This window comes from Cryptomeria japonica, chromosome 6, assembly GCF_030272615.1.
Source record: "Cryptomeria japonica chromosome 6, Sugi_1.0, whole genome shotgun sequence".
Lineage (NCBI taxonomy): Eukaryota > Viridiplantae > Streptophyta > Pinopsida > Cupressales > Cupressaceae > Cryptomeria > Cryptomeria japonica.
In genome coordinates, this window is record NC_081410.1 from 566365139 (window position 1) to 566384413 (window position 19275).

General features: G+C 32.5%; 1 pseudogene; it reads right to left on the reverse strand.

The window, feature by feature from the left end:
- Positions 1–1415: 1415 nt before the first annotated feature.
- LOC131049363 (pectinesterase 2-like) lies at positions 1416–3510 on the reverse strand (annotated as a pseudogene).
- Between the last annotated feature and the right edge of the window lie 15765 nt (positions 3511–19275).

Consider the following 19275-nt stretch of genomic DNA (forward strand, 5'->3'; position numbering starts at 1 on the left):
ATGGAAAGAAGGAATAAAGGAAATAACCTCCCTAATAAAGTAGATGACAAAAATAAATAAATAAATCTCAATCACCAAAGTGAATAAAATCAATGGTAACAAAATAGGTAAATGAAAATAACACATTTTTATTAGCTCTATAGTGAGGTTCAAGGGAAAAATTTATTCAAATTCTCTATAACATTTACATAAACCTTTGAATGGTGAAGTGATTGGTCAAGAATATTTTTATAATATGGAAGGGATATTTTATTATTATTTTCTCTCATTACATTGATCAATAGGTTTATTTTAGGACTTCAATACCCTTGTTAAAATATAATCTATAAAGTAAAGCATGATTCTCTATAAAAATGACATAAAACATTGGGATGACTCATTAGTGTGGGACATTATCTTTAAGTCAGCCTCTATGATTAAAAATTTGACTTATTTAAAAAAATTTATGAGCTCTCGCTTGTCCCTTGAAGGAAAAAAAGGGAAACGTGAAAATAAGATAAAAATAAAACCTAATTTATGAAGGTCATAATTTATGGGAAGTGAATGTTTCATGGAACTAGGGTTTATACAAATGATCTCTTTAGATGGATCAAAACTAGTTGAATGCAGATGTATAGGAAGAATAAAGGAAAACACCCCCAAACAAAGAAGATAGCTAAATAAAAGTATCTCAATTAGAAAAGTGAATAGACTCAATAGTAGCACAATAGGCAAAGGAAAATTGATCCTTTTTATTATCTATCATGAGGTTCGAGGAAAGAAACCCTAGGGTTGAAACTAAAAAATGGCAAGGTTTTAACAAAAAATATCCATCAATTCTTGTTAGGTCATGCGACATTATAAAAAAGCTAACCCTCATAATTATTGGCCCTTCTACACTAAAATAAATGCATATATAACATTTACATCAACCTTTGAATGGTTAAATGATAAGTCAAGAATTTTTTATAATATTGAAGGACTCTTTTAGTTTTTATTTTTCCTCATTATAGTGATGAATGGGTTTGTTTTATGGTTTTAATGCCCTTGCTAAAAAAGAACTAGAAAGTACAACATAATTTCTCTATATGAACAATGACTTAGAATATGTTAATCATAGAGTTTAGTAATTTTGTTTCTATGTAAGGGACTCCTATTTAGCATTGAGCTGCGTACACTCTACAAAATAAGTTATATTTTAGAATACAAGAACTAATCCTCGAAGGACATTACTACTGGAAAGATTTATAATAAGTGCGTTACTCCATGATTTTGGTTCAAAATTCTTAAATATGTTGCCTGCATTTTCCTTCTAGGATAATACCGCATACTTTATGAAATAGATAGATTTTATTGCTCGGTAAATTATATGATAAATAGAAACAAATAGCACTCCCATCATCTTTAATTAATAAATATTGAGTCTTCCATATTATTCAGTAGATTGCCGAAGAAGAGCAAACAAAGGTACATGGGAATTTCAACCGTGTTTCTTTACACTGTTTGACTGAGAATAAAACCCTTTCAGATTGCTGCGATAGCGTAAGCAAATTATTCGCAATGTTTACACAACAAATTGAATAGCAATTAAAAAAAACTGTATACAGGTATATCGTAAACATCAGTTACAAGCCCGAAGTATAAGCGACTCCTGTAGCTGGAATCCACGAAGTCCCAGAGATGAATTGAGCAACTGTGAACTTGGCGGCTTCAGTGGCACTGCTGAACACATGAAACCCAGGCCAGTTCACACGTTTTGACGTTCCTGCACCACCTCCGGTGTTGCTGTATTCCCCGTAGTATAACGTACTCAGAGCAAAGTTCCCGTCCCATTCCAACCATCCAGCCGGGTCAATGTGATCGCCCAGACTGGATTTCATATACACAGTGCGAGAGTATTCCATCCACGGCCTCCCCAGGTATGTCTTAATGGACCCTTTCACAGCTTCGAGATCGGAAGACGCGGAAACTATGCAATTCTGGACTGAAATTCCGGTGTTTTCATTAGGATCTGTTCTTGCTTGGGCAGTAATTGTGTTCATCTGGTTGCTCATGGGACGTCGGGCGATGATATTGCTGTTCTGGATGACTACCGCAGCGTTGCCGAAGATGAAATCCACGGTGCCGTAGATATCAACTTCGCGGTAGAACTGGCGGAGGGAGAAGACATACAAAGTGTCTTGGTAGCCTTTGATGCTGCACCGGTACACGGCCGACTGGTCAGACCCCACTCGAAGTGCCACAGCCTGGTGCTTCTCCGCCCCTGCCGTGTTCTCGAACGTCATATCTCTGGCCACGAATCCGTTGCCAGAAACAGCTGCAAGTGCACACACAAACACACAAATACAAAATCAATCACAAAATTCATTTGGCTGAATTCTAAACTTTCTCCTGGTTTTGAAGTCTTACCGACAGTTGCAGTTTTGAAGGTAGTGACGCCGTCTTGGACGCTCTTGCTTCCAGTCACCACGGTTTTATCCTTGCCGTCTCCCACCAACATCAAATTGGTTATCTTGTTGGATATGTCGATGTTCTCCTTGTAAGTTCCCGCCTTAATGTAAATGATGTATCTCTTGCTGCTCTGCACAGGCACAACGTTGATTGCTTCCGCGATTGTTCGGTAATTGCCGGAACCGTCTTGGGCTACCACTGCATTCGCTTGGCTGGCCGGGCTTGACGCCTGCAATAGCTTGCGATCTCCCGCTGATAGCCACTCGGGGAATCCATCTTTACTCTAACTGCCATTGTGGGAATGGAAATCTCCGTTATTTACAGATAGCAGGCGGCGGTTATTAATGATCTTGGTGGGCAAAGTGGACAGTTTGAACATGGAGAGCGAGTTGCTCACTAGTTCTGACAAATTCACGGCTCTGGACGACAGGAGAGCCCTGATGGGATTGCTTGCACTCAAATTGAGATCACGAAATCCGTTCAAGCAGGTTTCCTGGTTTGTCAGAGCTGCACTCAGCCAAATAGGGGAGTCTGTGTGTAAGGAACCGTTGTTCGAGCAGACGTTGAGACGATCGATGGTATCTTCGAAGAGCTCCAAACAATCTTGCCACGCCGCGCGCTCTCTTTCATTCATCACATTGTTTTGGAGACTCAGAGCGAAGTCGTGGGCTTTCTGAGCCCTTTGCAAGCTCACTTGGAAAGCGAAGTTAGTGAGATCGTGAAGCTTGGCAGTCTGATAAGCAGGATAGGAAGCCATGGACGAGATACATCGCTCGGGATAACGGGCTTTGCTACACGCCGAGTGCGCCACTTTGGAGACCGTTCTCCAAGCATGACGATGATGATGAGCGTTGTCGTTTGAGCCCACAGAAGCACTGACGGCCACAAACACGAGTGCGGCCACAACGAGAATTGACGTCAGAGCAACTACCACGCCTCTGCGTTTCGAATTTTCTGCTTTTTCTTCATCAACTCTGGCATAAACACTCTTCATTTTGTTAAGCCAATGCTTCCGTTGTTTCACTGGCGAGGACAGAATTTGAGTTGCAAGAAAGCAAGCTTAAAGCTTCTTGGGAGAAATGTAATTGATGGTTTGAATCTCCAATGTGCCAAGCGTCGCACTTTATAGTTGCAATCCATCGAGAATTGGACAATCAGTTTTGAAACGATAACTCCGGCGCTGCCATGAAATTCTTATTCTCTTACGTTGCCAATTGCTTGTCGTAGATTTCCTTTTTCTCTTTTACTTCAATCTAAACTCTAGATTATTGTCAAATACAGCAGCTACGAGAACCATGTATTCGACAGAATGTCGTGCCGCATGAAATTGAGAGTAGCATTCAACGTTGAAAAAGCCCACAACAAGCCCACAACAAGTTTGCAATGTAGTTATATTCCATCATCGCCTACTTCGATTGAAAAAGCCCACAACAAGTTTGCAATGTAGTTATCGTACAAGACTCTCTGTAATTAAGTTGACCATAGATTAAGCATGTTAGCAGCCAGTTTAAAATCATGCTTTCCTTGCACCATAATTTGCCCTAATTATATCATGGAAGGGCTTATCGATCACAAAGTTCAGTTCTTAAGCAGTTCTTTTCCTTATAAAGTTATTGGTCAGCCCACGACTGTGTATACAGTTTTTTTCGTCAGCAGAAATTAGGAAAGCAAAATGTATTGAACACTATAGACGAAATTCCTTTGACAGTTCACACTTCTAGATTATGTTTACTTTTTTATCTCTATCGATTAGGTTGAATAGTATAAGCGATATTTTCTCGAGTGCGTTAGAAACACAAATTATTTGATCGCATTTCTGAAATCTCTCTTCTTATCATAAAGCCACAGCTGTGATGTACAGTCATGTGAATCTATAAATCAGACGTGAAGCAAATCTATTGAACTCTTCAACTTCAACCATTTTGAATGATTCATAAATCAAGATAAGATTTCAGTCACATTAGATGTATTATGTTTTGGATGATTCATACATAACAAATTATTAAGTGAAAATTGGCTATGGAAGATATATTATTACAATATGAAAAAAATCTAATAGATGGGTTGAAGTTAAATAAATAAATAAAATGCTGTAGTCTTTCAATTCAAGACTAAGTAGTCTCGATGGGAAAGACATCATGTCATGAATAGCAATGAATAAAGAAAGGAAATGGTTTGTTATTATTGCAATCATCTTGATTATTTTGAGGGTGAATGTTTTAAAAAGAAGAAATATATAACAAACCCATCTGTCTATTGGCTGCCTGTTGCACGACAAAACCGTGTGGCTGCTAGTTTAATTCGTATTTAACAATCTCACTATATATGCTAGAAAAAACTTGTTGTAGTGACTTGCTCATTAGTAATATGTATGTGACTCAAGCGCATAACATCGTATTTAATGATAATGGATTTTAATAGACTACACTTGAACAAGGACTTGATATATGAAAAATGACAAATGAATGATTGTATTTTAAGAATCTTGTGAAAAATAAAATTAAGAATGAGGATAATGTTGATGATAGAATAGCTACAGTCGGACTCCATTAGGGCTGACAGAGACAACATAATTGTCTAAATGGCCTATTGGCCTTAGACAATTACGTATGCCGACTATTAATGAAAATGATATTAAATGTTTATATGTGTCGTTTAATAAATATAGTTAATTATTACCTTCAACTTACATATCCAACTATCCACTTGTTTCATAATCGATGTTTGGTTATGATCGATTATTATCGTATTGGTTAATGATTGAATTTTTATCGTCGTGGTTAATAATCAACTTAGTTAAATCGATTATACATAATTGATTATATATGAATCAGTTTTGATTCCACTAGTCATCAGGTCTATTAGTGAAGAGTCAAGACTTCTTAGGAAGTCATGTGGCATCGTATTTTAATATGATTCATTTCCTTTGAGGCGAAAATATAAATAAATAAATAAATGAAAAAAAAGGAGGACGTAGAAAGAGATCGATAATATATACAGCGATACAACAAGGATTTGAAATACAACAGTTCGTGAAGAATGCTATAATAAGAAGTCAAATATATATATATATATAGCAGTTCATAATTACAATTGAGCAAGGCGTATTCAGGAATGCATAAATATTAAACTGTAGAAGTTGCATTATAATCTGATCAAAACTCAACATGGTATTAGAGCAGGCCTAAGAAAAGATCAATTCAAATTTATAGAGGTAGGGTTATCTTCTACCATTATCTTCAAGTTCGACTACTTCTATCAACGTCAAGATGGTGAATGGAATTAGAGTTGAAGACAGACTTGAGGGAGCATCAAACTTTGTATCTTGGAATTTTAGAATTATGCTTCCCTTGGGGGAAAATGAATTAGATGAATTTGTGAAGAAAGCCATACCAGAACCAACTAAAGAGGATGAGAAGCTTCAATGAAAGAGAAATAACCATAAAGAAATGAAGATATTAGCTGACTTGGTGAAAGATCACATCGTGCCAATTATCTCCAAGTTGGAGATAGCATATGGCATGTTCAAATCATTATAGTAGATGTATGAGATAAACAACACTAGCCGAACCCTTGCATTAAAGCAACAACTTCACCACATCAAAATAATGAAAGAAGAATCCATCACCTCACACTGCATGAGGATTACTAAATTGAGAGATCAACTCTCTACCCTTGGACACACTATAGAGAGCAAAGAGTTAACCATGTTGGCACTCAATGGTCTCCCTTCATCTTGGGAGTCATTTATTGAAGGGATAAGCGCAAGATCAAAACTTCCTAAGTTTGATCGATTGAAGATAGACTGCATTTAAGAAGAGTCAAGATTGGTCACAAGAGGTATTGATCAAAGTTATACAAATGAAGATATTCATGTTCTTGCCTCTCACTCCTCAAAGAAGAAAGGTAAGAAAGGACACTTAAAAGAAGGAAGGATATTTCAAAATCCCAATGCTTTAGATGTGACAAATATCGTCACTATGCAATGAAATGTCCAACTAGGACTATGCCTCAAGCTTCCATTGCGGATGTTGGTGAGACTCTTCCACAAATGGATGCAGATGAATTCATATTCTGATTTGAAAGAGATAATTGTTATGGTTGAATAATATTCATGAATTTAATATGTAGTTATTAATTCATGCAATTGCATTATGCATGTTATTTGTGAAACAACATTGTAATTAGATGTCCGCTTATGACAAGCTGCATTTGGATATCTTAATCACAACTTGTTTATTTAAAGTTAAAGAGTTTTGAAGTTCTATTTGTGATGAAGACATTGAAATTTAGGAAGAATATGCAGAGGAATTTAGTGGAGATTTTGTGAAATTTCATTTTCAAAACAAATATTTACCTTGCAAAAATGCAATTCACTTGTGAAAGACATAGAGGTATTTGTGCAGGTGATGATAGCATCTAAGGTTACAAAGAAAGATGAAACAAGAAGGCACTTCCAGTGAGAGGGAGCACACTGCAACATGATTTTTTTCTAAATCTCAGGATGGTCATATTCCTGCCTAGGGCTCAATCTTATGATAGTAGATCCATGGTGGCTTTGGATCTAGCACTTCCATCCATATGAGGATCATTCCAGATGATAAGAGTCTCTTGAAACAAGATATATTCCATGATTGGGACCATGTGAGCAGTGGATTCTTTCGTGACAGAGGGAGTAGCTAAGAGGATGTGCTTTGATTGATATCTGAGGATCTTGGTCATATTGGTTCAGAGGGAGTGGACTATGTCAAGACGTTTTCTCTAGTAATAAATCAAATGACTATGATTCATGGGATGGAGACCTATGCATGTAGGGTGGAAGGCCTTTATGCTAACTCCCGATCATGATATTCAAAGATAGATAAATACTTTGTGAGCTTGGAATACACCAAGAGTGATGCAGACTCCAACCTTATATTTTATTAAAGGTAAAAGCATGTGGAGATCAAGTATCACTATGTTAGAGAAATGGTGAAAATGTATGCTATTCAGTTAAGATACATTAGTACTAATGAGTAGAAGACAAACATTCGCACCATCTCTTAAGAATAAAGTTGTGTACTTTCAAGGTAAGCTTGGTATGGTAGAGAATGAAGCCATAGTTGCAATTGAGTCTCAACATCATTGATTTAGTTATATATTATACTAATGTATTAATCTAATTGAGAATAGATGTTTAATTTATAAACTCTTGTTAATGCATTTCTCTTTGAGAGAGACTTGAGGTGAAAGCCCTTATCTCCACCCTCTGATATGATTCATGGTGGATGTCATGTGCGTGACACCATGACAACACCACATGAGAAAATCCCTGGTGATTTTCTTGTACTTATGTGTTTACCCTCTGGATGAGCCATGGTGAATATCATTGTGATGTGACAATCTTGCAATGTTGAACACATGTACATCATACCATTATTGTGAGGTGATGATGTCATAATAATAGTTGATATTAAATTTTTATATGTGTTGTTTAATAAATATAGTTAATGATTACCTTCAACGTACATATGCAACTATCAACTTGCATTCATAATCGATGTTTGGTTATGATCGATTATTATCATATTGGTTAATGATTGAATTATTATCGCTGTGGTCAATAATAAACTTAGTCAAATTGATTATACATAAGTAATTATATATGAATCGGTTTTAATTCCAATAGTCATCGGGTCTATTAGTGAAGAGTCACGACTTCTTAAGAAGTCATGTGGCATTGTATTTTAATATGATTCATTTCCTTTGAAGCGATAATATAAACAAATAAATAAATTAACATAAAAGGACGTAGCAAGAGATCAATAATATATACAGTGATACAATAAGGATTTGAAATACAACAATTCGTGAAGAATGCTATGCGTAATAAGAAGCCAAATATATATATATATATATATATATATATACTGCAGTTCATAATTACAATTGAGAAAGGCATATTCAAGAGTGCGTAAATATTAAAGTGTAGAGGTTGCATTATAATCTGATCAAAACTCAACATATAAGATTAAAGACTTATATTTGACTATATTGCTTGTGGGTTTAACTCACAAAATTATCATTTCAAACTCTTAGGATGATAATGATAAAATATTTAATTTATTAAATAGATAAATGAAAAGAAAAAATTTCTAATTAAAAAATAAAGTTAACTTGTGAGAAGATAATTATGAATTATTTAATTAATTTAATAGATTTATCAATGAAAAAGTTGCTAAATTTGCTTCTATATACTCAACAATGATATGGAGTAGTAAAAAGGATGCATAAGACACTTCAAGAAAATATTAAATAAATGATTAAGGCGTGTAATGATGAAGACAAATAATGATGAGAATAAATTAATATAATAACTTATTTGATTAATAAAAAGCTTAACTAAAATCTTATTAAGGATATCTTCTAGAAGAAGCACAATGAATGGGAGAAATTCATATAAACATATTCAAAAGGAGAAAATAAGGAAATTTGATTATAAGAGTTCAAAACATATCCTTGTTTCATATGATAAATCTAATGATTATATGATTTTAAGGAGAAAAGAATTTACATATGTAGAGATGTCCTTTATAAGGAAGGGTCTAACATTCCACATTTTCACCATATTGATCTAATATGGTAGAAAAATAATAGTGATACATAATCATAGTCACCCAGAAAGTTTGAGATAAAACAATAGAGTGTTATCGAATCAATAATAAAACAAGAAGGAATGACTGATCCAAATTCAATATCATTATCTAGTACAATATATAATGTTTGAAAGAATATAATGAGAAAGGAAAATACCCATCAAATTATAGGGCTACAAGTTTAGTTATGCATTAATAATATTTTCTCTACATGTGTTGATGAATTAATCTTTTCTAAGGAGGAAATAATAAAAGAAAAAAGATAAAGTGCTATTGATCAAGAGATGGATTTAATTCATCAAAATAATACACAAGAGATGGTATCATTAATTTTTGGTAAAGAAGATATCAATTATAAATGGGTATCCAAAATTATAATAATTTTAACTTGTCCTTATTTTTTATTTTATTATATTATAAATTAGTAAAACGGAAGAAATTCAAAATATGGATTGAAGTTCTAGTAATATGAAACTGAAGGTTATCTTTGCCAATGAATTTTGTTATTGAATATGACATAAATCTTGTTTTTTCTTTTGTAGTTCTATAACTTTTGTTTAGTGTAAATAATGCATGGTTGTGACACAAATATCTTGGATGCTAGAATTTACATGCATTAATTGTCTAGATATGGAGTAATTTTCATTTAGATTTGTTAGAGAGTTGTTTTAAATGGTAAAATAGGCATTATTCTTTTATCTTTAAAGTTGCATCTAGTTTAGGTTAATTTTTCTTTTCTTTTTAGTTTTCTTAATTTTAACTAAGTTCTTTTAAGGAAATGATTGGGGTGGGCCCTTGAATGGGGTAGGGAAGTTGAGCCTATTTCAATAGTTTCAATTATATGTTAATTTAATGTTTCAAGGTTGAGAAATTATTTGTAATAGATTACTTTACCATTTCAATAGCTATGATTATGTGTTAATTTCATATTTTATAGACATGACTTCAATGTTGTTAGTATTGATTATTAATACTCACAACTAATGAAATATATTTGTATAAGTTTAAAGACTAACAAATAATTAGATCTGAATTTGCATACCAATAAAATATGATTTCATAATAATTATTTGTTTATGAGAATGGGATAATGCTTTGGGTGTTTTTGCTTCAAGGTAGATCTAAGAATGATTTTTCCATTTTGAACCTTATCCTGCCTATTAATGAGTCCTATTTATGGTTTATACTAAAAATGATGAAACTAAAATGAAATAAAAAAATATCACATCCAATTGATATGATAACATTGTGAAAAAAAAAGAACTTATTTCTCAATGCTTATCTTTGATATGATTCCCTTGAGAGAAACTTTCAATGAAGAAATATTTAACTCTAAAGGCGCAATCACATAAACACTATAAATGAGATTATAATGGGTAGTACTCATAGCTATATGAATACTTGTTTGATAAGCCAATAACACATAAGAAAATTGAGGGCACCAATCCTTACAATGTTTATTGATATTTTTTAAAAGTGTTTTCTCAATTCTTTTATTAAAAGCTTTGACTTGACAATTTCATTGAGGATATTATGGTGTAGAGAAATGATGTTCAATGTGAAATTTATCAACGAACTTCTTATTAACATATTTGTTCTTAAATCATGTACTATTATTAGAAAAAAAAATTAAAAGGTAAACCAAATCCAAAAATAATATTATCAAGAAGAAGCTAAGAAATTACTTTAGTTGTCATGGAATGAAATGGACTAGATTTAACTATTTTTGTAAAGAAATCGGTAGCAATAATAATAAAAGTATACCCTTTAGAAGGAGGAGATATTTTTTAATAAGGTCCAAACCCCACATGGAAAATGGTTAAGGGACTACTTAGGCACTTAGTTCCTGGGTAGAAGCATGGATAAAATTGCTACATTGTTTTTGGTTAGGGTAAAACAGGTTTTGAAGGGGCCTTGAAACCCTTTACAATAAAGAGTTGTCAACGAAAAATACACTGTACTACTAGAAACAAACCACAAGTTTTAGAAAGGACCTAAAACCTTCTAGATAGATCCCAAAATAAAGGCTACAAAGGAAATAAACAAAAAAGTACAATAACTACCACACATTAAACACCAGCTACCAATCAAGAATACAACATTACAAACACAGTTGGCCAAACAAACTATTTTAATACAACAAACACAACCTCAAAAAATATAGATCAAGGGTATATCATGCACCCGCGGCCAACCAAAAGGGTTTTCCCAAGCTTCCAAAACCTATAACAACTTCTCAGAGTCATAGCAACCCAAACCTAGGTTGAACCTAAAACAATAACTGGCCAAGCTGGGCACTTGAAAACTTTTAGCATCTAGTCTGTCCCTAGCAAGAATTTAAAGAGACATGGGGTTTTTTCAGGCTCCCTCAACCTTGAAGCTAGGTTTTATGAGGCTCCTAGAACTAGACATAGGGTTTTTCTAGGCTCCCTGAACCATTAAAACCAAAAGAAATAGATCCATAAAGATAAGCACTAAGAAGAAAACTGGATCTAGAGGAGAAATAGGAAAAAGCCACACCCCCTCAGCCATACATATGGGTTTAACTTGGCTCCCACAACTAGAAATAACCCAAATCACAAAAAAAGAGCTTGAAGGAACCATTTGGACAACAAGGTTTTGAAAAGGAACCCATAACCTTTCATAAATAATAACAAGATGGTTTTTACAGGCTCACTCGCCCTAAAATAAAAAATTGGGAAACTGGGATTTGACAGGGAACCCAAACCCTTCTATGAAGCACCTCATGAGAGAAGTAACAGACAAACCCAATCAGCAACTCAGATACCAGTAGTCAGAAAGCTCCTTCACTCCTCTCCACCTTAATAGAAAAGAGATCCACCTCAATAAGACATGAAAGAAAGTAGACCGAAAGCCAAGAATGTCCACTCGTAGCTGACAGAGCCCAAACCACTCCCCCACCCCTTGAAGTCTCCACCTTAATAGGAGAAAGGGCCAGCTCAATAAGGAAAGGAGGAAAGCAGACCAAAAACCTAGAGACACCTCTCATAGTCCAACACAAAAGCAACCTCTCCACCTCTAAAGGAGAGCAACCCATTACAGAAAAAGCACCAAAAAAATGAGAAAGAAAACTAGCAAAAACCCCCTCCAAGAAAGAGCCCATAAAATAACATATGGGTTGCTCACACCAGGAACCAAAGGCTTCCTCCAAATCAAACATAAAAACAAGAATCCGAACCAGACCTTTCTCCAAGCATCCAACAAGAGCAATGAGGCCCAATCACCAACCAGAGACAACAAGGGAGGGGAGAGAACGTAGAAAGGAAGGGAAAAAACTACCAAAGCTCATTGTAGTACCACTATCGCACACAAACACATCCAACCGTTCCGCACCCACATCAGCTGCAACACAGGACACCAAAGGAGAAAGGGAAATGCTAAGAAAAGCACATGGCACTCCATAAAAGAAAACCCCAGCGTCCGTATAAAAGACCAAGAATAAAAAAGGGTCCATTGAACAAACAAAAAAAAGGTTCCCCAGGTCAAAACCCAACCAGCCACTAGCAACAACCAACCAAACACCCACGAAATCTGACCCTACATTGAGTTGAAACCTGTCATCTCAATCATCATCTTTAGAAGCAACATCCTCCTCCCCTGAAGAAGCCCTAGACCCAGCACTCTTGCCACTCCCGCTCTCCATCTTGATCACATCTATCTTAAAATTTCTAAATTGTTGACATTAAGGGCACTTTTTATTAAGGAAAGGAATCTTTTTCTATAGATTTCCAATAATAGCCCATAAAAAAATATTTTTGAACCAAATATTAACCAGCAAAATGGCCTCCACAAGAACTTGAATGGAATTCTTTAAGGGCAATAGGGATCACTAATTTGTTCATACAATGAAGAAGAAAACTATTATATCATCTTCAATAAAGAATGTTATAAAGATAATGTAACATGCAATAAGATTGCATATAAGATCTTGAATATTATTTGATGCAAGATTTGGGAAGGTATCATCATGTGCAAATATTAGATTATATGGGAGTACCATTCATTAGCATCTATATTAATGTAAAAAGAAATCTTAGAATAGGTATCAAAAATAAATAGTGAAGTGATATTATGAATAATAGATTGGTAATGCATAGATTATTTTTCAAGGGATACAAGAGAATCAATGCTTGTCATTGCATCCATATGTCGATTATATTTTCATGGAATCATATCTATTGTGTAATAAGAAGTCCTTTTATAGTGATAAGACTAAGTCATGCTATTGAAATAATTTTTATTTATTTTTCCTTATAAGTTCTTGTGACTTATTTTATAATCAACTATGAGTCACCAAACACATGCAAGTGTTGAATTTAAAGAGATGAAGTAGCACACAAACTAGCAATAATGGCTTGTTGATGTTCATTGTAATCACACTTCAACCAAATATAATTTTTAACCACATAACATATATTTCTTGAAAAGTCAAGGAAACTCTATTTCAAGGCTCAGAATGGTTAGGTCATAACCCACTAATTTCACTTTGGGTTTGTTGTTTAGTGTTGTTTCTTGAGGGGTTCCAATGTATTTATTTTAGATTAGTAATGGTAATAAACTAAATTAAAAGATTAAACTTTAATTATGTATCATTTAACTAGTTTTGGACTCGAACAACCTTCTTTTTTAAAAAAAATTTACAAAAGAATTGGATAAATAGAAGAATTTACTTCTAAATTACAGATTTTAGAGTATGTAAATCTTGAAAATATGAAATGAAAAGATAGTGAATCTACACTTCACCATAAAAAAATCACAATTTCATGAAAATTCATGCTATCTTTAAGAGTAAGAAACCATTAATAAGTCAAAAAGCATAACACACTAGAAATTGCTCACATACAGCTATGTATTCACACATTAATAGAGGTACATTTTCTGATTTTATTAATGGAAATGACCTTGATATTTTTAATTCCATACTTTGTAAAGAAAATACAAAAACAAATTCTAATATAAAAAAGAAATCAAGAAAATTAAACCAAAGAAAGTAGCTAGCTTTTCTTTAATCAAAACCATATACTTAAAATTTTCCCAAGTACCAAACATAAACTTATAGACACAACAAAGAAAAACTAACTAGGTCAATGGGCTTCTATGAGTCTTTCTCCACAAAAAAATTATAGACCATTTTATCTCTTGTAGATTGCAATAATTTGTGTGATTTTAATGCTTTTATTTATCAATGTTGTGATATCATGTTATGAACCTACAAACCTGTATCCCAACTACTAAAGTACAAATTTTAAGGAAAAATATGGCATTTGAAATTTTCTCATTTTTAAAATTGTCCACTAAGGACCAATTGATCATCTAGGATTCATATGAATATTTTGTTTTTGTGATCTCTCTATCTCTCTACCTAGTAGCATTCTCATAACCTTGAGTTGTATACTCCAATTGGGTAAATACACCTTATTTACTGAGAACTCACCCCATTTTTTTTGTTGGCTATCAAGTCAATCATTTGATAATTTCTCAAATCATTTTACTATCCCCTCATCACTACAAAAAATAATATATTCAATAAAGCCTTCCATGAGGATTTTGATGATCATTTTATCTGCAATTTGATTTTAACCTGCACCACCATTTCTCCTCACTTTTTCTATAACTTGCTTATTTGATTTTATAATTGTGCTAATGACAAATACCTAGTTATTACCTTTTGCAATGTGCACCTTACTTTGGTCAAAATTTCCTATATCCATTCATCTAAAATTCTAGCCTTGTGTGTCAAGTCATTATCGTTTCCACTTCTTCCTTGGCCATCAATACTAGGTGTGATGGTATTTCTTGTGATGTTTGCCCAGGCCAAACAATCCTCTTAATAAAATGGGTCAATTGATCGATGTGATTTTCCTTTATTCCTTCAACTTCTTCTATTCTTTGCAAAGGCTATCATTGATTATTTCTAACCCTTCCATGGTCATTCTAGGCCCATAAAAGCTAGAAGGTTTTCCCAATTTTACGGTGGTAACCTGATAATTTTTTATTAGAATGCTTTGCGGGTCTTTATCGATTATTGGATTTGTAACATGCAATTCTTGCTCCCCCTTTGCTTTAGGATGAGTGGTAAATTTCAACTTGGGCTTTCTTCCTTTCCTTGCTACCCAAGGGGCTCTTAATAAACTATTTAAGTCTAAGGAAGCCAATTCTACTTTAGCCATGGGTTGCATTTGATGTTGTAGCCAACCTGGTACTTGTTTTGGCTCTATTATTTCTATTTGTTGTCATTCAGAATCTCTTTATTTATTATCCTCGTTTACTTATTATTCTTGATCTTTGAACAATGCCTTAGCCTCATTAGCTAACATCTGATCATGGTTGTAGACTTCTTCTACATATTTTTCTGTCTTCACCATTTCAGATACATACTCTCCTCTTCCAAGAAGCTAGCCAGGATCGACTATTCTTGTCACTAACTTTTCTAGCGCTAAGGATTCTTCCATTCTTCTTCCCTCTCTATTTCCACCTTCTTTTTAAGGATAATCTTCCTAGTTTAGCCATAGATTCATTTTGACCATTTTATTTTTATTTTTCTTCAATATTAGCATTGTTTTCCTCATCTTCATACCCCTCAACTATTTTTGGTGAAGTTGGTGACTTTTTTTCTTTTTGATCCTACATTCACTTTAGTATTTGTCTCAATCTCAACATCTCTATACCCTGATGATTCTATTTCATTGGTGTCCATGAAAAATCCTTTCTTAACATGTATGATCTCATCTAGGGATAGTCTTCACTTCCTTTTTAAATGATGCACTGACCCTTCCACATATTCACGTATTTAAAGGGCTTTCCCTTTATCTGGTTGTTATATGTTTCTTCTTTTTCTTGTACTGTATATTTTGAAATTACCTAATTCAATTCTTGATACAATTTGAGAATGTTTGGGTAATTGTTTCCTTTATTTTAAGGGGAATCATTCCCATTATTTTACTCATCACATTGGTCATAGATGGAATCAAAGTGAACAAGCTTCCTATAGGCTATGCTACTAATATTGATATGGCTCTCATCACCTATGTAGCTTTTATGGCCTTCAATTAGATAAGAGGTTGTCTAGAAGTGGATGCTTGACTAATATAAGTTTGACTAACCTGATCTTGTGGGTATGATATTTTTCTTCTAGCCATTTATTTTAAGTTTGGGTCAATTGTAGTTACCAAGTTTAATTTATACAAACAAAATAAAGTATAGGTAAGCTTTCTAGCCCCATTCTATAATAGTTGTGTATGTATTCATCTCTCATAATCAGAGAAACATGGAACCCACTATACCCTTAATCATACCCAGCCAATATTGTAAGATAGATATTTGAGAGATATATATGTAAAAGGGACCATATATAAGAAAGTATAACTTGGAATAATATAAATATTTTAAAATAGCCTCCAAGCCTACATATTACTAATTTTATGTCCTTCGGCACTAAAATATGTATAGAATAAACCTAAAATTAATTTTTATGTCATATAGGGATTCACCATACCATGAATATATATGTAATATTGAATAAATAAATAATTTAAAATAGTTACCCAATAAGGTAGATAAAAGGGGAAAAAAGAACAAAAAAATAAAATAAAATATGTAAACTTGTATGTTCTACATTAAGGTCAAATATACCATCAAAATACTTAAAATTTTCCTCATAGGATTTCAAAACATAAATTATTTCAATTTCTTATGCAATGGAGACAATACATGTACCTAAATAAAAAATAATGTGAGCTAAAGCAATACAACAAAATTATAAATATGCTAGACATAGTATTGAAGATAAAATTACCATTGTTAAAAATTGAGGTCCTAATTATAGGCATAGAATATCTTACACCACATTATTGTACTAAAGGAAGGAACATAATGGTAAATTTGACACTTTAAGGGATAAAGTGATAAGATTCAACCTTCATTATTCAACAAAAGTGGTGTGACTCTTCATATACCACTTCCCTATAAATTTTAGGTGCCAAAGAAAATTCTATAAATAAGATGAAACACAACCCCATATAGATCACCTACCCAACACCTCATTATATATAAGTGAATAAACCTATAGGATGAAGTTTGCATCAATTTTTAAATATTTTAATGAGTATATTATCTTTACATTGTCACACTTAGTAGAATACATTATAAAAACAATATATGCTAGTGGGTAACATAGGAACAAATGTTGGTTCACCTCCCTTCATGTTGTTTAAATGTTATATGTTCCAAATAATTTATGGGTAGAAGAAAATCATGTTGCATGAACTGTGATGAATATGGCAGTAATTTTAAATAAAAAAATTTATTTATGGCATCCACTTATGAAAAACCCAAAATGTGTTTAAGTAAATTAGGATTAACACATTTTTATTGCTCCAAAAGTCTAGATAAATTAGATAAGATACCCATGTGTCGCATCTTTGATGAATACATTAACAAGAAAAGTCCTCATGTATATTTGTGATGTCAAGAAAACCATAATAATTCTACAAATAAAATAAATTCTTTCATCCTATGACACCTACCACATGTGAGGGACCAAACTTACATTGGAATTGACTCTATATTAAAATTTTGTACATCATAGGTATACATTAATGATTGGAAGCAAAACTGGATTTCTCCAATTATATTATATAATTCTTCTACATCCATTACCTTAAACTTGACAATTTTTATTTTCAATTACAATAATGAATCGACATAATTATTCTATCAAATTATTTTATATATTCTATCATTACAATAATCTTGTATAAGTTATTTATTGAGTCAACAAATCTAATAAATAAAGTTAGATAGACTCCCAAATGTCTTTGGTAGGGAATTCTAATATTTATGTCTAAAGCATAAGTAGCATATAGTAAATATAATCTTTAGTGGTACCAGGGTAAAAGTACAAAGTTGTGTCACACTTTTATAAAGGGAATCGTCAATGCTAATTCAAATTTTTAAAGTAAATCAGTAGAAATTTAAATATACGTTTTGAATTTTGAAACGATGTAAACTAATAAAATTTATAATTCTTTTATCTATTTTATGTTTGTAATTTTAACAAAAATTTAAAAAATTATTTGAATGTAGTTTTTTATAAAGTAAACACTATAATTTAGTTGCTGGTAAAATGTTGAAATTGAAGTTACACAAGCCACCACACTTTAATTAGTAAGTTTTACTTTTTTTTCATCAAGTTTTTTCTGTATATTAATAGATTGAAACTTCAGTACATGGATATATTTTTTACTATTTTTTATAAATATATATTTTTCAATAAATTTGAAAAGTTAAGTGTTGAAATATAACTCTTTCCAATTACCACCATATTTTTTCTTAATTATTTATCCAAATTAGAAAAAAAATATATCATCTTGACATAGATTCCTTTCTCTATTGCATCATATTTTTTTTAAAAATTTAAATAAATTTTAGTATGTTTCCTTGACAAGATAATCAACCTTATATTTTAGTGCTGATGACCTACTTTCAATAAAAAAATATATAAAATATAAAAAACTAATTAAACTATTAAAAGATATATATTTTGGAAAATTCACTTATAGATCTATAAAAGGGTATTTTTACATTTCAAAAAAAATATTATTTATAAGAATAGGAGTTGTTGAAACATCGATTTTTTTTTATTTGTTATTTTTTTTAGCAATTAGATTCAAATTGGTATAAAATATACATTTAGTAGACCCTTCCAATTGTAAAAGTTGTGGTCCATATATCTTATCTATAATGAATCTATATAGACCATATGTTTGAATAAAATTAATTTTTAGTTAGAATTACTTAAATAAACTTGAACTAATAAGCTAGGTTGAAATGTGACACGGTTTTGTGCTTTTACCCGCCATAATATTTCCTAAAACCTTTCCCTTTTGAAGGTAGTTGAAAATCCTTATAGGGTGCTAGGAAGTTTGAAGAAAATAAAACTTAAATTGGTTTTATACCCTTTTATTGTAAATTCCCACCATATGTGATGCAAAATAGCCTATGTGGCTTGAGCTTAATTATTAATTATGGACAAATAAAATAGTATTACACCATCCTCTTTTGTATATGTAAAAAATATTTAAAAATTGACATGGGCCCATGATAACTTCAGATTTCAAAATATTAAAATCAAGTTTTATAATCTAATTTATAAATTACCCATACTTTTACCATGAGCATCTTGTTTCTC